This window comes from Phyllostomus discolor, chromosome 9, assembly GCF_004126475.2.
Source record: "Phyllostomus discolor isolate MPI-MPIP mPhyDis1 chromosome 9, mPhyDis1.pri.v3, whole genome shotgun sequence".
NCBI classification, from domain to species: Eukaryota; Metazoa; Chordata; class Mammalia; order Chiroptera; family Phyllostomidae; genus Phyllostomus; species Phyllostomus discolor.
In genome coordinates, this window is record NC_040911.2 from 36,012,894 (window position 1) to 36,039,450 (window position 26,557).

At 39.7% G+C, this 26,557-nt stretch overlaps 1 protein-coding gene across 3 annotated transcripts in view; it reads left to right on the top strand.

The window, feature by feature from the left end:
• ZNF521 (zinc finger protein 521) overlaps positions 1-26,557 on the top strand; it is a 283,566-nt gene that overhangs the window by 2,083 nt on the left and 254,926 nt on the right. The window lies entirely within an intron of this gene.

Sequence of the window (26,557 nt, forward strand, 5' to 3'; positions counted from 1 at the left end):
CTCTTGGGGGGATTTTAGGGGAAGCACTGGCTGGCTTCAGCACAGTGGGATGGGGGACTGGGGACACTGAAGTTATTGATCTGGTGGCTGTGGTGGAATGTGGCGAGGGGAGTCACGTGGCGGCCTCCTCCTCGGCCGAGTCCTCCTCCACCTTCCCGAGCCTCCTCCCGGGGAAGCCGGAGGCGGGCGGCCGCGGGAGCCGGGAGGTCCGGCGCTCCGAAGCCGAGAGCTGGGAGGGCAGGCGGCGGAGCGCGGGGCTGGAGGAGGTGTAGGCAGGCCGGGCATTGAGTCGGGCACTGGCAGAGGGGCAATCGGAGGTGGCTGAGGTCCCCCGCGACCCCGGAGGCGGAGGACAAAGGGCGACTTGTGCACCCGCCGGGGTCCGCAGGGTCCCGCCGTGGTCCGCGCGGCCCAGCCCCGCCCTCTGGTCCCCGGCTGCGCAGCATCCTCTTCCTCCTCGGCGGCCCCGACGTCCTGGGGCCCCTGTTCCTGCCACTGGTCTAGCGACCCGACCACTGGCCTGGGGGAGGGGTGGGCAGAACCCGGCGCCCCACGCCTCCCGGCCCCCGGCCGATGTGTATTTATGAACTCGATTAACGGAGCCCTCACCGCACACACAAAGCCCTTTCTTCTCCTGGGAAGGGACCGGGGTGGGGGAGGGCCTCGCAGATTGGAACGCTTTCTTTTTCCTGAAGCACAGGAGAAGTTTTAGTTTGAAAACGACATGAATCACTGACATGTGTCTTGACACAGTTTTGATTTACATTCATGTGGGCCACACATTTTCTGGGGAAACGGAGACCGAGGGTCGGAAAGATTCAAGAGTCGATAGTGAAAAAATAAGCGCCTCGGGCGTGCGCGGATGTCAGGGTAACGGTGGACCAAGCCGGCAGACTCTTGGCTTCTTTAAAAGTCACGCTGAGCAACTACCAGGACAAGCCTCTTCCCAGTCATTGGGGAAGAACTTTCCTAGTAGTTTAATGGGATAGTGCTTGGGGTCAGTCAGCCCGGTTTAAAGGGCTGCAAAGGCTTCTGAAACATCAGTAATGTGGGAGCCTTTTCATTTTTAAAAAGTTTATTGAAGTTTGCCCAATCGGTTGATTTGCTCATCCATAGCTTCTGAGCATTCAGTTCACCTGATTTTGGAATGAATTCACAGGGCAAGTTCCTTTGATTGTGGGTGCAAGTGCTCCCGGTTCTTTCTAAAGAGGATATATTCTGCACGTAGGATTTTATGGGCAGCAAGAGAAGTCGTCAGTTGGCGGAATTCGAAGGGCAATCTTGGATAAGTCGAATCGCAAAATACCTGGGACCCAGACCTGTGCAGTCCTTAAGTTAATGAACAACAACAAAAAAAATGGCAAGTGAAAGTGAGCCAAGAGGGCATTTTATTCTTTTGTTACGTAGTCCTATTGCAAAAATATTTAAATATCTTCTCCATGAAGACACAGTATCTGTGTTTCAACTGCCAAGCCTTAAATATTTACATTAAAAACAAAGACTGAGCTTCCATTTTCTGTGTGGGCATGGAACACAGTGGTGTTCTCCTCTGTCAGCTGCTTGGACGACTCCCAGAAGAGCAGTGGCCTCAGGTGGGCTGGCTGAGAGCTCCGGGGGTGAGAAGCTGAAGACAGGAATAAAAATAGTACAGTCCTCACTGAAGAGCGGGTCTGTGTTTCTTCAGGGTATGCATTTACCTGGGAAAATACATATTTATATGAGCGATGGCAGATGAGTAATTGTGATATTAGTAGCGGGTTTGAGAAGTAGAATGACACTGGTGGTGGCTCTTGTTAAATACCTAGCCTTCACTTAATTTTGTTTCTCTGTGTCTTCCTGGAAGAGTCTCTATTTTTAAAAATGTGTTTTAGGAGTGTTCTGAGTCTGTGGATTCCGTCCATCGTATTGTTTGGAAGGTCACACTTGGATCATAGAACAGGCAGGGAAGTGTTATTATGACAAATCTTCTGGCATCATCATCATAATAAGCAATGAGCAACACTTTGCTGTTAGCAGGCATAGGAAGGCAGCCTTGGATTAAGTTTCTTTTCTAAGAACTGATTAGTAGTTTTGCAACTAAGAGATAAAAATTCTGATGTTATTAGACGAATGATAGTATTTCAAAACCTTGCAGATTACTTTTTACTAACTTGGTGGAGGCATTGGAAACCATGAAAATGCAACGTGCCCTTCTAAATAAAACATGAAGTTCTGCATTCAATTTCCAACTTGTCTCTTACATCCGTACGATTTCTTGAACAGGCAAGGATTAAAAGATATTTCTGATGTGGCTGTCACTTTTGATATCATAATTTGAAACTCATTTCTCAGGGGAGTAGTTTACATAAGGCAGGTAAAAACATTAAAACAAAAATGACAGTTAAGTTTGGAGTTTTTGTTTTTACCAAAATGCCTAAAAATAAGTACTACCAGGAAATTCTATTATAGTTGAATTTATTTTGGGCATTCTTATACATTCAGCATTTTGAATGAATAACTATATTTACTTAAAAATTATGCAGGGTTCTTTTGTTTGCAGCAAACTTTAGTGCAGTTGTCCTGATAACCCACCTCCTGAGCCTGGGCGTCCCATTTCTTTGGCTGTGAAGGACAGTGCTCTGCTTGGTCTCCTTGTCTTCCTCTCAAGTGCATTAAAACTGTGAAACACCAAAAAGATTCATTTTTCGATGTGAGAAAACAGCAAAGTATATTTTGAAACATGAAACTCTTGTACCCCTTGTGCCTCCCAAAGCCCCTAGCGTGGACATTCCCTCAGCTCACACACAAAGTCCAGAAACTTACTTTGTCCTTAGAAGCTGCGAATCTTCAGAGTAACCTTTCTGTTTAATGAAACAGAGAATTGAAGCCAGTATTTGTAGGGATGGATGGTCAGACAATTAAATGAGTCACCCTTTCTACCCCATTTGTATTTGGGTATTTATCTCAGTTCCTGAGAGTAGACTCGGTATTTGAATAGATTACCTGACTGAAAATAGTTCTGCTGTCAGCTTGTTTTTAGAGGCAGCAAATCAGTAGCATCAAATTGGTCAATTGTGACCTATTTTTATTTTTCTTGCTGGGTCTTTATTCTGTTTCTTGTGTTGCTTCTCTGATGGAAGTTTTTCAGCCATTTTACCTGATAAAAACATTTTTTTTGAAATTTACTCCAGAAAGCACTGTAAATAGGAAAAAGTGGTCCACTGCATAAAGGTGTGACATACTCAGTAAGAGCCAAGTTATAAAGCTGGGAAGGAGAGAGGGGAGCACTTAGACATTTAAATGGCCAAGTTAAACACAAGACACAATTAGGATATCTGGACCCTAAGGTGTTCATAAACCCATACCAGGGGCCTCTCGAGAGAAATGGTGGGAACCAAGGAGAACGAGAGCCCCAGAAGTGCCTGTTTAACTTGGCTGTCACGGTAGCTAACCCTTTGTAACTTGGCACATTTTGAAGTTATCACACTTAGGACTGACCTTTTTCCTTTTTCCCATTTACCTTCTTTTGTACTTACACAGGTTTTTTTTAAAAGAGGTAATTTATTTAGAAATATAATGAAGTGGCAAAAATTCAGCTCTCGATTTAAAAAAGAAATGTAAACCATAGAATTTGAATGTAAAGGCAAATGGATTTTAAGCCCATAACCTTTTGAAAGTCAGAAAACCTATCTATTAGGCTGTATTTCTCTAGTGGAAAAGCTCTTGAAATTGAAGGTGTTAAAAAAGCCACCACAGGGAGTGTGTACTGGTCCCTCAACTTAATAGGAACATTAAACTCTCTATCCTTATTTAAACACCATATTTTCTTTTGTTTTTAGAGACAAAATACTCTGTTTCTTGAAGGTAGACAGGTGAAGTATAACAAAAAGTATGTTTTTTTAATATTCCATCTCCATGTGTTTTATTTCTTAAAAATATAATCTTACCACTAGAGAGACTCAGTTTTGATTTTGGAAATGATGCCATAGGAAGAAAAAAATATGCCCTGAATTTGGTGTGAAAGCCACTTGCATTAAGACAGTATAAGAATTTGCTTTTAATTAAAACTTACAATATAGCTTTTCCCTCACAATTATTTTTACATAAGTTAAGCATGATTCCCCATTTTTAATAACTAGGTTTTATCCTAAAGTAAGGTTTTTTTTGAAGTCTCTGGGTTTTATCTGTATAAGTATATGTACATATTCTTTTTCATTATTGTGAGCGCAAAGCGCCCAGGTAGTTGTGCAGCACGCAGCCACGGAGGCTTGCACTTTTGGATCTAGGTGCTAAAAAGCCTGATTGTGGGAAACACTGCAGAGGCTCAGTGTTTGACGTCCGTGCCCCCTTCAGACAGTTGTCGCTGCACTTCTTTCACCTACCAAGCTCCCTCTACCACCTCTACATTATACTGACTAGATGTTGAAGTCATTACATTGATTATAGTCCAATCAGTAGACAATCCGACATAAACAAAAACAGCAATTACAGTTGGCAAGAATCCCACGAGTGCAAGTCAAAGTTCCAGAGCTGATGGTCCAGTGAGTCTTTTCCAAAACGCCGGCTTCACGATTTCAGCAGTTCTGGCAGCATCTTCTTAAAGGGAGGGCACAAACATTCATAAGATTCCACTTGGCCTTAAAAACAAAAACATCTGTTTGATGCATGAGTGGATTGTTGGCTTTTATTCATCCCGCCAAAAAAGGGCAAAAAATAGGATGTTGAACATAAAAGCATACATGTAAAAATGAAATTATAAAGGGATATGAGATTAGCAGCTTTTTATAAAGCAAGCTGTTAATAATTTTCCTTTTTTTCTTTTGCCAGAGTATTCCCATATCCCTTAAAATCCATTGTAGTTATTGACAGCAGTGACATGTACTAGTGAAGACAAAATTTTTCAACTTTTGGCTTACAGTAATTATACTTAGTTCTTTTCACTTACTTATTTGGGTCACTGCAAGCCTTGTAGCATATTTGTAGGAAATTTCTTTTCATCTTATAGGAAGATTTTTCTGCCCTCCTTTTATTTTTCAAGGAAGTCTGTGAGAATTGGCTACTTGGTGAAATTCTAGTGAAATACTTGTTGATGTAAGTTGAAATGTACTGTTAGTATACTTGCTTGAGTTTTCATTTTGATGTGAAATCATGCAAAGAGGAGAAAGGTTTTGGTAGTAGAAAAGAGCAACTCTACCAAGATTAGTTAAGAATTTTATGAAAGGTCTGCTTTTCCTATTACTGTGCTTTATTAATTCATCAGACAGAATTCACATTGCTGGCTTAATGTCATTCATACTGTTGCCATAGAATACATTCTTTATTGGCTAGATTTAATAGATGCCATGTTGAGTTTTTAGTCATTTTTAAGAGAGAAAATCATTTTAAGACTTGCAACACTTGTATCATATTTTATCATGGATTGTTAAAAATGCTTTTGGATTGAATGAGGTTTTGATACAAAGGATCTCTGGCTAAGTATTTTCCCAGGTGTATTTAAAATTTTCCCATTGACTCCTGTTGTATGTTCAAAGGTTAAAGTTAGTTGGGGTGGGGGGAGGGGGTGGAGTATGAAACTTTCTAATCCCATTTCAATTAAATCTGAAATATATTCCTGTTTTTTTTTTTTTTTTGGTTTGGGGATTACAAGGTACAGTAGCTAGTATTATATATACTTTGTTTGTTGTAATGAAAGTGTGCTTGTCTGATTTAAAGTACATTCTACAACAATGTTTTTACAAAGCAATTATAACTTAAACATTAAAGTTAACATTAGTAAATTTAAATAGCTCTGTTATAGTATTAATCAAATAGTGTAAGGAAAGCTTTTAAATGGTTTAAATAATTATGCCACTCTTGGCATAAAAGCCTGACACAAGGTAAATCTTTGAAAACTAAGTAGAATCATGGCTTTTTTTTTAAACTTTAATTTTAGGCAGCTTGGGCTTTTAGCATGCATCACATTCCACCTCTAGTATAAGTAATTATGCCAGTTTAGTAATTATTAGAGATTAAAGAAATTCAGTAAGATACGAATTCTTTAAAACTTCAGTAGCTTCAGTTTTATCAGGGATAATGATTATACAGCAGCCATCCAGCTGCCTGGGGACCGTGCCGCAGCTACACGCACGGGGCTGATCTTGGGGGTATCATTATAATGGCAGCACACACTGCAGTTGGCATTTCTATTCTAGACGTCTGCTTGCAGAGGTTTCTAATTTGGTCATTAAAAAAAATTCCAGATTCAAATATGACTGTCTCTAGAAACTCTTCTTTCTTAGAAGATTAAAAAAAAAGATAAATGCATACATTTATAAATTATTATCATTGGACACTATACATTTTAATTTCATGGGGTGGGAAAGTCTTTGAGAAATCTTGAAAAGAAAAATAGATATGTGAATGTGTTCATTGCATGCATGTTGAGAATGTATTAAGTATTTAAGCCTTGTTTTCACATGAAGATGATTTGGTTTGGAAAGCATGTTCTATTCATACATAAGCATAGCTCCCTCAAGCTCAGTATGGCCAAGTGATTGACACTTGGAATATTCACTTTTATAATAGTGCAGTTTAGTGGAATTACACTTTGGTATTTTGGTTGCGATCAAATTTTTTACATATGTGAAACCAGAGGTTTTATCTCCTCAGTTATAACAACTCAGTGTGAAATATACACATGAATAGTATGCATGTATGCAAATATACTTAACATTCTATTTAAAGTACATTTTGCTGAGCAAATCCATATATGTTAATCACTTTTAAGGGAAAATTAGATTGTGTTGAATTTTGCCTAATAAAAATTGGTATTAATGTAAAGAGTGTGATTTCCTTTTAGAAATTAAAGTCCATTTACCACCGCATGCCATTATTTTCCTATTTTTGTTACCCTCTCTCTTTTTTCTCATGATTGGCTTTTCCAAAACTTCTTATGCCATCAGTGTTCAGTGAGGGATGTATCATATTGAAAGTCATTTGCCCGATGGGGAGGAAGGAGATAGGTGGCTTTCATTCTTGAGTATAGACAGTGCCATACGAGTGTATAGTCATACCGAATACATTGGTGAAAACCTTTGGAGAGGTCAGGAGTCCAGAAGGTGAATTAGGAATTGCTGTACTATATGGGGTGCTGTGACCAGGAACCTAAAATATATTACAGTGTTTTAAATGATATATTGATTTTTAGAAAAAATACTAGCACTTAATACACATTTTTAAATATTATTCTTTTCCTTCACATAGAACCAGATTAGGTCTAGTAAATGTGTGAACAAGATTAAATAGTAATTGCTTTCCACATTCCTAACAATTTAGCTTGTCTCCATTGCTTTAAGGTTTATTAGACATATGCTGTCTAGCACTAGTCTCACACTTTTATCTTTTCTTATTTTTATATGTTAAAAACAGTCAATTAAGTATTCAAAAACAGTGCTCTACCAAGAACCCAAACAATTGGAAAACAGTGCCATCATGAGTTTACTTGAATGTTTTTTACTCACTAGCGGACCTGTGGAGACTGAAGTTGTTGCACGTGTTAGGTGGAGTGGTTTGGGGCTGTCAGTGTGTCATACGCAAAGTCAGATGCAATTTTTACAGACAAGAGGCAAGAGTTAAAAATTGTGGACTCGAGGGAATGCATATTAATTCCTGGAAAGAGTTGAGACTAAAAACAAACAATTAGTGATGGTCATAAGCATTGCGATTTGGATGGTGGTGTGAGGAAGGAGGTGGTTGCAGAGCAGAAAGGGCACAGGGGGCCAGCTCTGATTTGCTGCCTGCACTTTTTGGCAAGCTGCTTGCCCTCTGTTCTCTAGGACTCAGATTTCCTCTCTCTTAAATGAAGGGGCCCATTTCATCATTTAGGAAGATTTTTTTTCTTTCAGTGCTTGTTTTGTGCCAGGTGCTGTACTTCTGAGAATTCAGTTGTGAACCACACAGACATAGTGTTGCTCTTATGAAGCATATAGTCTAGAAAACTGGACTAGATTTTAAATGTCTTCCATTGCTTTTTAATTTGGGGAAGGAAGCAATGCAGGTGGGGAGGAGATACATGTAAATAGTATATTCACTTTTTCAACAGGTGGAGTCAGTTAAAAAAGTTACATAAGATGAGTTTCAAAAACATTTTGACACCAAAACTTGGATGAGCTATACTTTTTAAGAATGGTGATCTATGTTTTCCCTTATAATTCAAAAGTTAAATGCACTCATTTGAACTGAAACTACTAAATACAATATATAGAATATTTATTTCTAGCCCTTTTGGATTTAGACCATTGATTATGCAAAATCTTTTACCCCTCCTAAAAGATCTGTGTAACATTGTTGAAAGTTAATTGTGTGACATTGAAGTTAATTTTTAACAATTTTCAAAGAGTTGATGGCATCCTGTAAGATAATTGGAGCCTCTTGGAGAATGTATATGATGTTGATATTTACAAACTGCAAAACGAAACCTCAGGTTGGAATCCCTACTACATAAAATTGAGGTGAAACAAGTCATGAGGAATTCATCCCATTAAATATTCAGGAGTAGAACACTGAGGAAGCAAGTTGATATTGAAAAGTCCATAGCGCAAGTTGGATTATTTTTCCCCTGGGCGATAGGTGACTGCTTTGAGACAAACTTCCACAAAAGACGTTTTAGGGATACTTGACATTGGGTGTCTCGGTGGTCTTCATGTTCAGCGACGGGAGTGCTGAATGAATGGTGATGTCGGGGTGTGACTGACCGAAGAGAAGGATGATCAACATGAAATCCCTTTTGCCTCCTCCAAAATCATACAGGTCATTTACATAAGTATTGTATCATTATAGCAAATTTTTAATATTCAAAATAAAACCATTACAAGATAATAACATCATTTTATAGCTCCTGTTAAGTGTAACTGTCTTTTATACTGGCTGATTTGCATATTCGAAACACACAGTATATGTGTGATGGGCTGACAGACCCCTGAATTCCCTCTTTGCCTGTGTGTCCCTCAGGCCAGGAGCGCACTGAGCCGGGCATCTCACTTAAACTAACTGCTCAGTAAACTTTTGTGGAGTCAAAACCACTTTAATTCTTAGGAAATGAATGATTCCTGAGTTCCTGTCGATCACTAACATTGTAGAATTCTCATGCTGAGAAATTGTAATTCTTGCAAGTTGATCAATTAATTCATATTAATGGGGCAGGCGTGCTTTTTAAATTGATTGAGTTGTAGCTGATGGAACAAAATCAAACAACAGGGATTAGATGATCTTACTTTCCACTATGATTTCTTGTCCAGAGCTAAGATGGAACTAATAATTTAGGAAGCTAATATAGAAGGATGTATGTATTACACGCTGAACCATTCACTCTGTTCAAGTCCTGGAATTTCCATAGTGCAGTTTGTAGCTTCTAGGTGAGAGCCCTGGACCACTGACCAGTTTGCCCCATCAGAGGTTTGTCTTGTGTCATTGGGAGCAGCCCTAACAGCTGCTTTGCACTAGAAATTGTATGTGTGTGTGAGTGAGAGACCAAATCTGTTTGCTTGAGTCTCAGGTGCATGTTTGCAGTGGGATGGATATGAACCTGCAGTAGTACTAATGTTTGAGCCAAGGTCAAAGTGTGCTGCGTTAAGGACAGTATTTTAATTTAGTTTGACTTACACTTGGAGTCATCTTCAATTCATGTTCATCCATTTGTCCAAATGCTGGTACCATTTTCCTACAGCAGCACATTCCAAACTTTTAATGATTTTCATGCTTCACTTTGAACCTGCTCTAGGCTTAGATTGTGGATTGTCAAGACAGTTTTGTATAATAATAAAGGCTTGGATGTTGTTTTCATTTCCTAAGACTCATCTCACATCCCCTGTGGGGCTTTTACTCACTCACCTGAGTTAACATGACTCTTTTCTTTATTATCACCTCTATACCTCAGATATCATAGCAACTGTGGCACTAGGTTGATTTTCTGGTTTGTAGGCCCTCTGAAAGCAGGGTTCTGTGTTTCTTTTTTTTGAATTGCCATAACCTATAACTAGGTTGTTAACAAACAAGCACACAAAAATACAAATATGTTAATTCATTCATTTGTGTAATGAACAGATATTTGCTGCAGGCCCATCATTTATTTACCAGTCCAGGAGTGCTGGGAGTTGGGGGTGCAGTGAAGGAGACAGATACGGTCTATGTTCTTGTGGAGTTACAACCATACAGTAGAAACACATTAAATGGACAATTGAATGGGTGGTAGTAATTCACAGTTATGTGAAGGGGAAGCTCTGGGTGTTACTAGACCATCTCACAGATGTGGATATATCACGTGTATCCATGAGGTTAGGGAAGGATCCTAGAGGAAGCACCTTCAAAAGAAATCTGATGTTTAATATGTTTTTGAATGAAACCTATTGAACACGGTCATGTATTCTACAGGAATTTCTATTTAGCCGCAATTACTGGGTCAGGGACTAAAAATACAAGACAGTGAGGAGTAAGGTAGATCCAGTTGCTCAAGAGCTTCGTGGAGCTAACAGTGTATGAGGCCTGTTTAGATGATTCTTCATATCCCTCATAATGTTGTTTAACCCCAGACTGCACTTAGTTTTGCAAAAATAGTAGACCTTTAGTTCATACAAGTGATATCTCGTTTATATTATTTGTACACAGCTTGTGTACAATTTTTACACAGAATTTTTGTGTAAAAATTCTGGCTGTCCTTTGTTCATGGGCCTGACTTTTCCACTCTAAGTGCACTCCCCTAACTATATCCATTCATTTTTTCATCACTTAGATCTATTTATTCTTCCAAAAATCTGGACTTATTCTAATTTTTATAATGCTGTCCAAATGCTGTATTAACACACTCATTTTGGTTTCATAAAACAATTTAACAACTCTCCTTTCCATTCATTCATAGATAATCTAGGAAAAAGTGTACAAATCATCTAGCAATGTGTTTCTGTTTATGATCTTTGTAAAACCTTAGCAAAATTTTGACATTGTGGAGCTTAGTAAATGATAGAATATGACAATACATCAACAACGCATACTAATTTTCTATTGAAAAGTTGCATAGAAAAACTGTAGAAGAAAACAGTAATCTACCTACCTGTACTTTCCTTTTTTTCCATTTTTTTAACTCACGTATTTTAGACGTTTTCTGTTGTCTCTATTCATGACAGCATTATTGGCAAAGTTCCCAAAAGTAGTTTATGAGAAGATGTTTAAAGCTATATATAGCCAGTCTTTACCACTATCCACATAATTCCCCAAGCCAAACCTGAGTGAAATGCATCCAGACCCTGGACAGGCTAATCACGTGTGGCCCTTTCCAACTACCCTTTAGATACCTCTGTCATGGTTATTTAGAAAGGATGAGGATTCTAGTGGTGATGTCCTCAGGCAGTGAGCTGGACCATTCTTAGATGGCAACATATATATGGGTGTCTTTTCTTATTTCCCCCCGAAAAGTGAGAGCTGTCTACATTGTCCTTCCTAGCCCTTCCTAAAGACATTTCCTAGAAAATTCTCCATATCGATCATTAGGACATCCCCTTTATTTTAACAAGTCTACACTCTCCAGGGGTCCAGGGTATGATGTTCTGTCACTTACTTAGCCCTTCCCCCATGGGGGCCATTTGGTTGTTTCTTGTATTTACTTGTTGGTGTTTTTACTCTTTACAAATGTTGCTTTAAGGAACACAACACAATCTTGCTGATATGTATGATTTTACACTCACACACGCACACACACATGTATATGGGGTAAATTCCTAAAAAAGAAATTGCAGGGCGAAGGGAACGGGCATTTAATACTTTGCTATATATTGCCAGTGTGCCCTCCACAGAGGGAATACCAGTTCTCACTGCTGTTAGCAGCAGGGTTAGAGGGTATTGCGTTTAAATACCTTATTTTTACTAATGTGGCTTGTGAAACAAACAAACTGGTATTTCATTGACATTTTAATTAATATTTCTATAATTAGGAACATCTTTTCATATGTTTATACACCATTTGTATTTATTTTCTGTGAATTGCCTTTGTATTTCCTTCTTTTGTGTTTTGGTTTGAAAGAGCAGCTCATGTTATTAAGAAATTAATCCTTTGTCTGACTTATGTGTAGCAAATATTTCCCCTAGTTTGTCTTTTGTCTTTGTGAGTGGAAATTTTTTTACTTTTGGCCATAGAAGTTTAAAATTTTTATTTTCAGTTTTGACAGTGCTTTTCCTTGTAACTAACAGATTTTGTGTCTGACATAGGAAGATGTGTGTTTGTTGTTGTATTTTTGCTTTTTGTTTTCCTAATCATTCTTTTAGTTTTGTCCTCCCCATTACACTGGCTGCAAGGCTTTGTCTGCCTCTCCCCACCCCCTCCCCTGTCCCCAGCATCTAAGTATAGCTCTGGAAAGTCAGTAGGTACTCAGCAAACATTAACTAAACTGGGTCAATAGAGTATGGTGGTTAAGAGGTGGGGTATTAAACTAGGCTCAGTAGGTTGAAATTCTAACTTGGTTGACTTTGGGCAATTTGTTCCTATTTCTAAATGTTTAATTATTTTTAGATAGAGGGGAAAGGAGAAAGAAAGAGAGGGAGAGAAACATCAATGTGTGGTTGCTTCTCACATGCCCCTTACTGGGGACCTGGCCTGCAACCCAGGCATGTGCTCCAACTGGGAATTGAACCCGTGAACCTTTGGTTTGCAGGCTGGCACCCAATCCACTGAGCCACCTCAGCTAGGGCACTTTGGGCAAATTATTAATCACAGTTTCTGTAACTGTGAAGGGTAATACTACCTAATTTGTAGGGTTGCCATGGGAAGTAAGAGTTAATTCATGTAAGCTCTTAGAATAGTATCTGGGAGACAAGAACTACTTAGGATACGGTTCTTACTCTTACTTTCAAAGGTTTTCTCACTTTTGTAGGGAAATTCTTCATCCTCTGCTATGCAGTTCCTTTCTATTCCAGAAAATTGCTTTTCTGGTATGCTTCAGGAGTGGGGATTTGGAGGTACCTGTGTGGTTGGACACAGCCATTTCAGAGACCCATTTTGGGAGGGTTCCTTGTCTTTGCTGGGTTCAGCCGGACTTGGGACAGCCCCTCACGCTGGCCAAAGCAGGGCTAGATTCCCAGCTCCTCTTTGCTTTGCCAGTGGAGAGAGAGTTCTCAAAGAGAAATTCCTGCAGAAATTCCAATTAAAAGATAATGGAACCATAAAGTGGAGCTAATTAATTTTAGAGCCTCTGTCATCTTTTTGGTAAGTCAGGTCTGTGTCTTTGAGTTCTTTGTAGAAGGGCCATGCTAATTTGCAAAGGTAGGCTAATTGTTCTTGGGAGAGGAACTAGAGACAAATAATTCACATATCATTATGAAGATTTAATCATAGTAGATTTATTAATAATCCTTAAATTAAAAAGGTAAATCTGGGCTTGGGTTTACAAAGGAATTAGCCGAACAAGGGGATGATTTTCTATATTACTATGCTCGTCAGTAAACTTATCTAGAAGCATTTTCTTGTAGACTTCAGCAAGGGATTTTGTGTTCTCTAGAAGCACATGTGAGTACAGAGTGTGAAGATGGAGGGAGAAAACAAGAATGTGTCTGCCGACTGCCTCGTAACTACTGGTCTGTCTGGCTGTGTCTAGCTGCTGCTTTAATTTTATGGGAAACCTTATTGGGGGCAGAGTGTCTGAGATTTCATTCCTCTTAATTTCTTCTCCATTCTTTCCTGCAGTAAATCCTAAATACTCAGTTTGCCCTATTTTTATTTTCCTGGCTTCCCTTCCCCTGCTCATTCAGTCGCCAGCGCTGCTCTCTGTGTTTGCCTCATGAAATCACTGGGTCCCCACTCCCAGAGCGCTGGGCTCCGGTCGTCCCTTCGGGCTTTAGAGACCCAGCTTCTGTCCTTGCCCGCTGGTTGACCTCAGCACTCATTTGTCTGGTGCTACTCTGTGTAGACACTCTTTTTATTTTAGCTATATTATAACTGTCATAAAGTTGTCTTTCCATGTGGACGAAGTCTAAAACCTTAATATATCCAATCATATGACTTTCAAATATCCATTTATACTTTTTTCTTCAACCTTAATGCTAAATGAAGTGAAAGAAATAGTAATGAAAATTGGAGTAGAGAGAGTCAAGAGGATTGTGTCAGGCCACTTTTAATGAGTGAAATATCCTTAACATATAGTAAGTGACAAAAGAAACTCCACTTCAGTGTAATTTAAAATAGATGTTCTAGAGAATACTGTAGAAAGGGTAGATTGAGCTAGGTGGTAGTTTGGTTTCTGGATGGGTCGGCTATTGCTGGGACTGCAGATGTAGGTAAGGGGCTCAGTGAGGTGCAGCATCCCCAGTGGGGCAAGGACACTAGATCACCCACCTGTCCCATCATCTGTGAGATGCAAAGAACTTTAGCACTCTGTTCCAAGTCACTCTGTGCTATTGTGATAGGACAGAGAGGAGAATCTCAGGCTCTTGATTTCTAATTCTAGGAATGACCTTTTATTGCTGAACACATTTTAAACAATGGAAGCAAAAGTGACTTCCCCCACCCCCTCAGACTTTACAAAAGCCAGCATCTGGGGTCTGCTGCTGTGTGAGAGCCCCTTTCTTATTCCAGTTTTAGCTGTCAGGGTCTCTGGGTTTGGTCCTATATGCACAATCAGCATGTCCCAGTGACTCGACCCAGGGGACTCAGTGTACCTCTGTTTGAATCCTGCATGGTATTGAAGCTCTCTAAGTGTCAGTTTTCTTACCAGTAAAATGATAAGAATCTACTCCTTTAAAAATTTTTTAATTGTATTTTTTCCGTTGCCATTTAGTCCCCTTCTATCCCCCTCCCTCCCCACGATCAGCACACTGTTGTCCATGTCCACGTGTCCTTTTTCTGTTTTGCTCATTCCCTCCACCCCCAAAATCCACCCCCTTAGCTATGAGCTTGTCTGATTTTGCTTGTTAGTTCAGTTTGTTCATTAGAGTCCACATACGAGTGGAATTGTATGGTTTTTCTCTTTCTCTGACTAGATTATTTCACTTAGCATAATGTTTTCCAGGTCCTTCTTTATTGTTGCAAAGGGTAAAACTTTCTTTTTTTTTTTACATAGCTAAGTAGCATTCCATTTTGTGAATGTCCAGTAGTTGTTCTATCCACTCATCTACTGATGGACACTTGGGCTGCTTCCGTATCTTGGCAATTGTAAGTAACACTGCAATGAACATAGGGGTACTTACATTCTTTCAAATTAGTGTTTTGGGTTCCTTCAGATATATTCCCGGAAGTGGGATCACTGGGTCAGAAGGCAGATCCATTTTTAATTTTTTGAGATAACTCCATACTGCTTTCCACAGTGGCTGCATCCATCTGCATTCCCACCAACAGTGCAAATGGGTTCCCCTTTCTCCGCATCCTGGATAGCACTTGTTTGTTGATTTGTTGATGATAGCCATTCTGACAGGTGTGAGATGATACTTCATTGTAGTTTTAATTTGCATTTTTATAACGATTAGTGATGTTGAGCACCTTTTCGTATGTCTGTTGGCCATCTGTGTGTCCGCTTTGGAGAAGTGTCTCTTCAGGTCCCACGTGATTGATGTATTAGGTAAAAAATACGAGAGGCTTCACAGGTGTGTGTTCTTGGGAAGTTAGGAACTACTAACAGCTCTTTATTAGGGATGAAGTTCATGGGGGAGCTGAGGAAATAGGCACATTCTGCCCTCTTTATCTGTCCCTCTTCTGCAAAGTCCTGAGCAGTGACACGGTTCTGTGGCTGTCTTACCTCTTTGTGTAGAGCAGAAAATGTTTCCCCTTCTGGAGAAAGCCTGAGAGGGATTGTGTAAGTTTTTATGTCCAACTTTTAGTAATTGTTCTGTACAATAAAAGGTGGGTAATGGAGCTGGAAGCCAGGTAAGTTCCTTCTTTATGCTGACTGGGCCCCTATTTAATATTTCCAAAGATACTGTGTGTCTTTTTCATTTGATCTTAAGTGAATCTGGTGTTAGTTATATTATTGCCATTTTATAGATGAGGAAACTGAGGCAGAGGCACTGTGCTCATCCAGTTAGCATGGCTAACGTAGAAAAGGAACGCAGACTTCCTGGCTTGAAAATGGTCAGTCTTGAATTTCATGATTTTCAAATAAAAGAAGCCAAAGTTCATCTTAAACCAGATCAAGGGGTGGAAATAATTAATCTTCCGGCCACCAAATCTCTCCTCTGGTGTTTAAGCATTTAGGACTCAGTTCCCTCCCATAGTCCACCCCTCCCCCATCCCCAATTTACTTTTACAAGAAAAAAATGACATGATATTAGTTATACCTGAGAGAGAATTGAAAGCTGTGGCAACCTGACAGATCCCACATTGTTTGATTAAAAGCTTTGGCTTCTGCTAAAAGAATTGCGTGCCTCAGAAGGCTGATCTGGAAGGTAGGTGAGAGGAGGTGGCTGTGGGTACTGGAGCGCGGGACCAGGGGTGCTTTCCCATTGCTGGTGAAGTCTCAGCAGAAACGCCTCCTCCCAGATGCTGAGCAGACTTCCAGAGGTCTTTCTGCTCTGCAGACTCTGGCTGCTCTCACTCAGAGGCCAGGTTCGCTAGGGTGGAGCCCACCAGTTCTGAGTTGTAGGAAGAAGTGAGTGGTGTTTGTACCTCCCAGATTATGGCAAGGGGTCTGCCTTTGGTTGAGTAGGCTTCTGGTAATGTCACATTGGCTGTTCTAAATACCCTGTGGGGAGATGCTGGCAAAGAACAAATTCCTGCATCCCACAGTTAGGTGACCATCCTGAAGCAGTTTTCTTTCTTTGGAAATATGCCTCTTTTTCATTCACATTTTCTTTGTTGCTGTGAGGAGGCGGGCACACTGCTTGGGGATGGGTTGGCCCTTGGACTGGTGGTGGAATTGGGCACCACCCACCACCATCCAAAAAAATAAAATGACTCCAATTCTGAAGTGTTATAGATGGTACTTCCGAGATGGCACATGCTGTTTTGGCTAAATATAAAATTCAAAAAGGTTGGATTCTTAAAAATTATAAACAGCAGTAGAATCGACTAGATTTGTTTATTATTCTTTTAAGAAAATAGGATTAGATCTGGCCCTTTCTGGCTCATCATCTGTGAACATGCTCCTTCTCCACATATGTTCACTGAACATTATGTTTCAATATGCATTTATATATATGTACATATATATTTCTGCTTATTAAATCAAATGGTGGAAAAGCAAAATGATTAATAAATATGGGTATTTATTTATCAGTCATTCTCCTCTATGTGTAATTGATTTAGTTGATTTTATTTTATATATATTTATAGGTTATCTGATAAATCATCATTTGAAATCTGTTTATAACATATATACCCTAAAAATATTTAATATATACTCACACTGTCTTGAAAAGACAGGATTGAAACAATATAAGTGGGAACATATTCCCACGAATGACTATTAATTTATAGTTACTAAAATAATGGCATACACGTTCACTTGCAGTTCTATCTGGGTAGCTCTGTAAATTGTGTATTGATTATGCTAATGGCACTGGTGTCTTTATTACTTGTCTGCAGATCCATGCAGATTAAATGCACTTTGGCAAGGTTGCCATTCTGTAGGAAAAGTGAATTTTGAAAGTCTTGTTTTGGGAGAGATTAAGTTAAAACTAAAGAGAAACAACAAAACTCATGAAAAAAACTGAAGGAATTGTGTTCTAGGAAATGAAAAGTGCAGTTAAAAAGTTAAAACTGATGCTTTTTTATTTTCTTTGTTTCAGAGTACTTAAGTGTTGCAGAAATGGTACTAAATCAATAATGATCTATTTTTATGGTTTATTTTTGGTCATGTGGCTTTTCTTGTTTTGTTTATCAGGCTGAAAGAACCCTAGACATTTAAGGTTGCATGTATTTTTAAATTTATTAGTCCAACTAGAGAACAAAATGACTTTTTCCAATTATACATAAATTCTTTTGTATTTTGTAATAGCTCATTAATCACAACCTCACTCTTTGCTCTGATCTTTCATTCTACAAACATGTACCTAATTTTGTAAATTTTTTCTGTTTTTCCCTTCTTTTGCTGAGCCATCATGTTACCAAAGCAGTTGTTTAGACACTACTTTCTTATCTTCCTGAGTTGGATCATGTCTTAGAAATGTGTGTCTTCCACTCGTGTGCCAAGTGGGAAAGAAAAGCGAAGTTTTTCATATTTCTGGGTGACACAGTCCCATTTAGACAAACGTACTGTTCCCTGCATTTCAGATATATCATTAGAATTAAGAAGAGGAACCTCCCAAATTTAAAAATAAAAGTAAAGCTACTAATCAAGAAAATTGAGTGATGATATTGCCATGATTTTTGTGAATGAGATTGGATTTTATCTTCTGAAAATGTAGGCGCCAATGTAAGAAGACTGTTACATTGTAGCAAGTGAATGTTTCTTGTTGAAAACAAAACACTCGGAGAGCTGTGTTTTGGTAATTGTTAAGATAGTTGACTTTAAGTGTCCAATGCAGAAATATTGTTACAAGTGGATTGGTGGTATAGAAATAGCTGAAATAACAACGGTTGGTGAAAATATTGGCAAGTGCACAATACGATGTTTGGAATAAAAGGCTCTTTTTGCCCCAGATTTTTTTTTTTCTGGGTGGAATAATGCTGTGGTAGCTATCGGTCATTATGCACTAAAGACTGCACATACATGCTTTTAAATAATTTGTGTTCCTCCAAAGTGGATTTTTAGCAGTTTAAAATCACTTTGCTGTAGAGAAATTAGTACTTGTATATCTGGATGTTAACAATATTTTTTTCATAGTATTTTTCTTATATAAGATGGAAGAGACGGTCTGTGAGGCTCAGTTTAAGACTGGGCAGAGGAATGCAGCAGTTGGCTGTGTTTGTTTCGTATGGAGCCAGGCACTGGACAAGATTCAGAAGGGCCAACAGCGCCCTCACCCTCCCCGTTAGCCATCGGTGTGGGGCAGCAAGGCCCCAGGGCGGTTAGAAGAGTGAAAAGTCTCCAATACGGCCATCAGACAGATGGGGGCTGAAAAGTCTCCCCAAAGAAAACAGAACAAAACAACAAATGACAAAAAGACTCCATGTAGTTCACTGTAAGTCCTTTATTTAGGAAGAACTTTGGTGGGATAATTTTCCTTAATATTTAGCTTAGATGGGTTGTATTTCAGTGACCATTTTAGTTCTCTTCCCATCTAATATTTGTCCTGTTGACCTGTCATTGTTCTTGGTGGTTTCTTCCTCTATTTTCTTCCATAAAGAGACTCTACTCTTTAAAGTAGATGTTGTAATATGTTTATTTGTGTTTTATATTATTAAAAGTAGTCATCTAGTGTTAATACTTTGTCTTGTGAAAAGAATTGTGAACTGCATGTAGAATCATGTTAATAAAAATTAATGGTTAATTTTTTTTTAAAAAAGAATAAGGAAATAGTAGAATCAATATCTGTTTTTGTTTTTAGTCAAATTTTGTGTTTATTTTTACTTGGCTTTGTTTGTGTTTGAAATACGAGGAAAGTAAAAGGAATCTTACCAAAAATCTCCTAAGTCCCAAGAAGTGTCATTGGGGGCCCTTGGAAATCTCTTACACTAACTTAAAAAGTTATCTGGTGTAGCTGTGTGTTTCTGGCCAGTCTTTCTCCAGCTTGGCTTTATTGGGATCATGGATAAAAAAGGAAATCTGGGTGTGAAAATAGTGAGGAAAGCAAGTCATTAGCCTCAATTAAGATACCTATTTAAAACCAAGGCAGTTCCTAAGTTCAGCTCTGTGAATGGCTCCACCACACCTGACGCCCGGCCGCCAGTGAGATGCCTCCTCACCTTCCTGTGCCAACAGTAGTCCTACATCCTCTAGACCCTGTTTCTGCGGGGGCTCCCCATTTCTTCCGTTCTGCCACTGACTTCACTTCTTTCTTGCATTGTGTCATGGCCTCCAGGAAGGTCTCCCTGCTTCCAGGTGCGGTCTGTTGCCACCCCATCCTCTCAGTTACCAAAGAGGCATCTTTCTAAAATGTAAGCAAGATTGGTTATTCTTCTTTAATTCCTTCAGTGACTTCTCATAGCACAACTATTAACATTTGGATAGAACACAGTGGTTCCTTCGTGATCTAGCCACTTGTCCAGCTTGGTCCCTGCCACTGCTCCCTTTTTTCCCATTGTATCCAGTGCCCCTCATTTGCATAGCACAGAGGAAGTCGCGCATTTTGGGCGGCATCGTGTTGTTTTTTTTGTGTCTGTACCTGTGCACATTTCTTCTGTGTGGAGAACCAGTTTCTGCTTGTCCTCAGTGCTGTTCAGCTTTACCACTTGGTCCATGCTTCCCTTCTTTGATATAGTTTTCCTGCCCTGCCCCATCTGATGTCAGTAGCCCTTTTCTGTGGGTTCCTGCGTCTGAGTACTTATCCTGTCTTCTGCAGTCATGGCTTTACTCGTCTGTTTCTTCCCCTGCACTGGCGCGTGCCAGCCCTTCTCCCGTGGTGCGCTGTGAATGGCACACTGGGTGAGGGGGTGGCAACAGGGCTGCAGTTCCCAGGCACCCAAGCTTTTACTTTCAGGGCTGAAAGGTCAGTGTCTTTTAATATCTGAACCCACTTACTATTATTTTTTACCCCTCACTTGATGGTATGTTTATTGATTTTAGAGAGAGAGGAAGGGGGGGCAGGGAGAGAGAGAGAGACATTGATGTGAGAGAGAAACATTGAATGGTTGCCTCCTGTATGCACCCTGACCAGGGATCAAACCTGCAACCTAGTCCTGTGCCTGGACTGGGAATTGAACCCACAACGTTCTGGTGTATGGGACAATACTCCAACAAACTGAGCCACCTGGCTGCAGCCTGAACCCGCTTTTGACCCACCAGCAGAGTCTTAGACCAGTAATCTTCAACTGTTGTGCTGCAAGAATTTTTAAAACATACAAGACCTGACTATATTTAGTAAGGGGCACTGATCTGTTTTTCCTTAGATTGTCAAATAAAAACGTGACGGCGGCTGTCACACAGCAGTAGCAGTTTGGTTTCAGTGCCCTGAATATAGGTCATAAATAGGTCATATAAGAGAATTGCATCTTATTGGCTATGGTGCATAATAAGGTTGCATCTGATTGGTTAATTCTTGGTATCAGAAATCCTTATATACACGTATAAACACATGATTTTCTAAAAAGTCACTTTGGATCAAAAGTGTAGGTGATTACTATTATTTTTTTTGTAAATCAAAATTATACTTATTTTTTGGTCAGATTGGCAAACAATACACTTTTTGGTGTGTTGCAGAATTTTAATAATTAGTTTACGTGTACCACGAGATGAAAAAGGTTGAATGGTGCTGGTCTTGGACTCGTCGTCCACAGGGCCTCAGCCTGCGTGCATGCTCAGGGAGCATTAGTTTACAGAGGTTGTGACCCTCCAGCCATAGTGATTCAGCTTGAAGGTAAAATGACTTTAAGGCAGGAATATGTTTCTAAATAATGCTTTATGTGAAAGTTGGAGTGCGAAATTGCTTTCTTCTAAATTTCACGTTAAAGATAAAGGACTAAGTAGAAGAAATTTGGGTTCTGATTGGAAGAGGAGGAACTTTTCATTTGGTTACAAAGTGTGTGTGTGTGTGCGTGTGCACGTACGTGTGTGCATGCGTGAGTGCATTTAACCTCTCCCAAGGCTAATTTCTTTCCTGCCACTCAGCATTCTCCTATAAGGAATTTCATTGTAGATAGAAGAGTGGTAATGAATTTGCATTTGGCGTGATCTCCTTAATAGTGGTGCGTCTGTGATAGTTCTCTCTGGTCTTCAAAGACCATGATAGACCTGTAGAACAAACGAGCAAAACCACAGACATTCTAAACTTCAACATTGTGCTTAATACAGAGATAATTCTTTCTGTCTGGGAAGATTTTATAGATAAAGGAGAGGACAGGTACATGAAAAGGGTTTTCTTTTTTTCTTGTGAAACAATTTAATGACTTTCAGAGAATAGACTGGGTAGAAAATAAACTCTTCAGAAAAAGGAAAAACAGCACACTTTCATCTGTTACCACATGAGCTCTTTGGACCTGTTGGGTCCAGCTGGGCCCCTGCCTGGGATTGCTCTTGCTGTCCTTCCCATGTTCGGGATGCTTATCCTTAGCCACCTCCTTAGCCACCCCACCAATTGCTTTTGTCTTTGTTTTGTTTGTTTGTTTACCTTTCCCTGACAGTGGAACAAAATGAGGCAGCAGACCAGCAAGCGGGCGTGGGCCAGACGGCCGCACAGGCTGGTCATGCTGCATTCCTTCATCAGAGCCCGCTTGCCATTTTATAACAGTGTGCGATTTACTGTCCCTAAACCTGCTTTCATCTTGGGGGATTTCAAGTTAGAGTGCACATCTAGAGCCCAGAAAGCACTAAACAATGATCCGCCCTTTGGTTTTTGAAAAGTGGGAAGGCTGTGTGCATCTTATTAACCCTTTGTAGCCTGAAGGTTACTCTTCTTGTGTTCTTAAACAGTGTGAAGATGAATCAGTGAAAGTGGTTTGAATACACCTGTAGGAGGAGGAGTGCTTTTAGACCTGGTTTGCTCCCAACAGATAGAATCCGGTTTTCTTTTTAGGCACAGGACTTCTAAGTATGTCAGCTGACCCCAGAGGGCCAGTGTCTCTGTGCACGTGAGCCTCACATACCACGTCGGACAGTGGACAGTTATTCTATACAAGATGCTGTTAACCTGAAGTGCATCATTTATAGTGATTTGGAGGGATTTGAGCTGAGAACATATATTTAAAAAATTTTTACTTATTCATCACAGAGTTCCTGAAAATAAGACATTGGGTTTTACCATGTGTTTTTAAAATTAATTTTCAGAAGTTATCCTTGGAAGAAAGAACTTAAGCAGCTGTCAAAAGTAGCAGAAACATTATATTTGTACTCATCCACTAGTCGCATAATGTTGGTCCCACTTTTCCTTGGATGTTTATTATCTGTGGTTGTAGGTACTAAGATCCAGGAGCTCATGGTCATCGCAAAGAAGGCAGGACTTGTTTGTTTTTGCTTTTTCTTTTTTTTTGAGACAGCATGCATTTTTTAGTTGGTAGTTTCTTGAACTTAACCAGTAGTGTGTAGATGGGCTTTACATTGAGTAATTCATGTCATAGTTGTTTAATTTGGTGAAAACCTGGCAATTACCAGAGAACAAACTGTTAGGAAATGGCCCAGTTGTGTGTGTGTGTGTGTGTGTGTGTGTGTGTGTATAAGAGGAGTATTTTGGGTTCATTCATCTCTCGCCAATCTTAGTTGTTAAGTATCTTCTTGTGTTCATGTTTACATCATCCTCAGAATCTTGTGTTTCTGCTACTCTCATTAAAACTGACTCTGGTTTTTAAGGTAGGGCTTCAGGCTTGCAGTGAACCAGGAAAAGCCTCATTTATATCTCCTGCAAGAAGGACAGAGGGCCTGCACTGTGTACTGGCTGCCAGAAGTTTTTATAGTAATACTTTGTATCTAGGCTCTGGCTCTTACCATTAAATGTGCTTTTTATAAAGTACCAAGTTATAAATGTAGTGCAGCTACGGCATATTAATCTTACTGCAGAGATTTAATGAGGCAGTTGTTTTGCGATGGACACTATTGGGAGCAGAGAGCGACAGAGTTTTACTTTACCACTGAGCTGCAGAAATATTCCTTGCCTGGTAATAATTATAACCACATGATCTCTTGGTTTTTCTTTCTATTGCCAGTGCTTTTCCATGCAAAAGTGGCTTGGAAGGAGGTCCATTTGTAGGCAGTGAAATGGATTGGAAATTGGGCTGTTTTCTCAATGGTTTGACATTTTCGCTTTGATCAGGAATGGGATTCTTGTTGCACAAGGAGAAATATGTAAGATGAGTTTCAAGAATACAGATAGTCTTTGCCAGTCCACTGAGATGGCTTTTAGATATTCATTACTTTTACTTGACTTTTATATAGGTTATAAAAAGTAAATGTGGTGAAACCTCATTTTTACATGGACAGAATAGAATTTCTGCTGGTTGGCCTTAAACTGATCCCACACTTGAAATTAATTGAAGTCCGGGGTTTATGGCCTCCAACACTTTCAGGCCAGTGCAATTTTTCATTTTCCCCAAAGTTGTAATTTTATTAAACCAAGTTGTAGCAATAACAACACTTACGAAGAGGAGGATGAGAAGTAAAGAACCACCTGCCAGAGAACACAATAAGGGGAAAATCAGACTTCTTTTAAATTTCCATTTATAAGTCATGTTAACAAAATTGGAAACAGAAAGCTGCCCTTTATTTTTGTAATAATAATTGTGTCTTTGTTCCAAAATTAAGCCTTTTTATCCAGGTCAGGACACTACAAATCCAGTGTTTCGTAGCAGCTTTTTGAAGGGATCAGGGGAAAGCTGGTGTGCAGGTGAGGTCTGTGTGATGGCTGTAACAGGTCTGGGGCATCCTTCAAGGCCAAGGGCAGAGAAAAGTGCCTGCAGCTACGGTGGGGCTTGTAGTCCCCGTGCAGGTGGGGTGTGGATATTTGGAAGCACTGTCCTCTGGGTGGGTTTACAGCACAATGGTAGAGTTGGAAGAACAGTCATTCTTGCAGTGGTGTTGGGGGCGGGGCAGTACTCACAGGCATGGGCCTTGTATTTATAACCCCTTAGGTTGAAGTCAGAGGTTTGAATGGCTAGCAGAGTAATACAATTATTTTTTATGATTGGATCTCAAAGGACTTTATAAAAACTACATAACTAAGGCCATGTGCAATTATTGAAGTGTAGCCACCTGTGGGAAAGAAATGGTCGACAATGCAAGCTTTCTAGAATCTTCCTACATCAACTGACATCAGGAACAGAGACCCATAACACAAATAAACACATCTTTTGAATGGGAGAAAAAGGATTTTTCATGGAAGTGGAGACTGGAAAAAAATCTGCTTACGAGAAGAGAGACCGAGATTCCAGCACTCATTACGCCAAGGCATCTCGGGCTCTAATCGCACCCACCCCCCAGAGGGTCCCTCTTAAGTGGTGACCTAAAAACAAATTCGCCAGTTGGCTGGAGCATGCATCCTAAAGTTGCAGCACAAGTGAATAAGCTTGACTGACTTCAGTCCCCGAAGGGTTCTATCTGTAAATGCAGAAGTGGAAACAAAAACATTTTTTATTAGCGTTAAAATGATCCTCATTTTAATAACTAGCCCCAGTGTCAGGAGCATGGACTGGAGTCGTACTTTAGCATTTAAGAGCTAAAGCATCATGCATCCATTCTTATTTGTTCGATATTTTTGATATTAGATGCATGTAAAGTGTCCATATTCTTGAATAATAAGGAAGGCAAGTTTTTATCCTTTTTTCTCGGCATACTGCTTGAAGTATTCAGAGTGTTTCCTTATTTAAAAACAAACAGGCCTGCAAACACGATGTGTAGCATTTAAATAATGGTATTAAAATGCAGACCTAGCACCCACGCTTCCCTGAGTGCTGTCATTTTTATGAGAAACTGGAAACTCATGCTAAACAACTGAGAGTGTCCAGTGTGTGCGTGCTGCCTTCCCACGAGTATTTAATGTGTGGGGCCAAGTTGCTGCAGTTGGGGCAGTTATTTAGTTTCCTGAATTTCTATTCTCTGATTTGGCAGTGTTTTACCACTTGGTTTTATTTTTTTGGAGATCCTTGAACCATGACCTATTTGTTGTATTTGTGGTTGTAGATGAAACATTTGAAACTTGCCAAGTCAAATGTCCTGTATCGTAGAGTGTCAGTTTTGGAAAATGTAGGCATGTAAGGTACTTTTTGGTTTGGAGGTACCTGCTCTTTGACTTGGAGGTTTCCTGTTTACAGAAAAAATACCAGCAAAGGACTTTCTTATGGACTCCCTGCCCCCTCTTCTTTAACTTCTCATCATCATTAAATAGTATTTACTAAGCACTCACCTGGACACGATGCTGTGCTGGGCAAAGTACAAGATAAACGAAAAAAGATCCTCTGATTGCTCTCCCAGGAATGAACAGCCAAAACCCTAGTATGTCAAAATGGGCACTGTGGAGAGTGTTGAGATAATAATTTTCCAGATGGCAAATCAACCCAAATTACCAATTTACTTCAACAGTATGTTCTTACAGAAAACAAACAAACAAACCAAAAACCAGACAGATACCGCTTGCTCTTTGAGATGGGAATTCTGCTTTTTTTCCATAAATCCAAGAGACCATTGCATACGTTGACTTTAGGTTGATCTTGGCACACCTGAGTCATGTGTGGAGTGGTGATACAGCTCAGCCTGTCACCGACGTGAAGAAAGGCCTCGGAACAACTGCCAGCGGCGCGGGGGCGCCCCGACTTGTAGAAGTGAGGCTTGTAGAAGGGTGTTACATGCAAGAGAGCAGAAAACACTCTCAGACACTCGCTGACTTTTCTCAGAAATCTGGACGGATTTGCTTTCTGTGAATTCCTGATTGTAACACTTCAAATATGTATCCTCCCATATTAAAAAAGTTTGACTACAGATAATGCATTACGTGTTTCTTAGGTATTTTGATACGACTCTTTTGTAACTATTTCAGTAACTGCTCTATTTTGAGACATAGTTTATTTCTGACTGTGGAGGACTTTTTTCTATTAGAAATTAATGTCTTA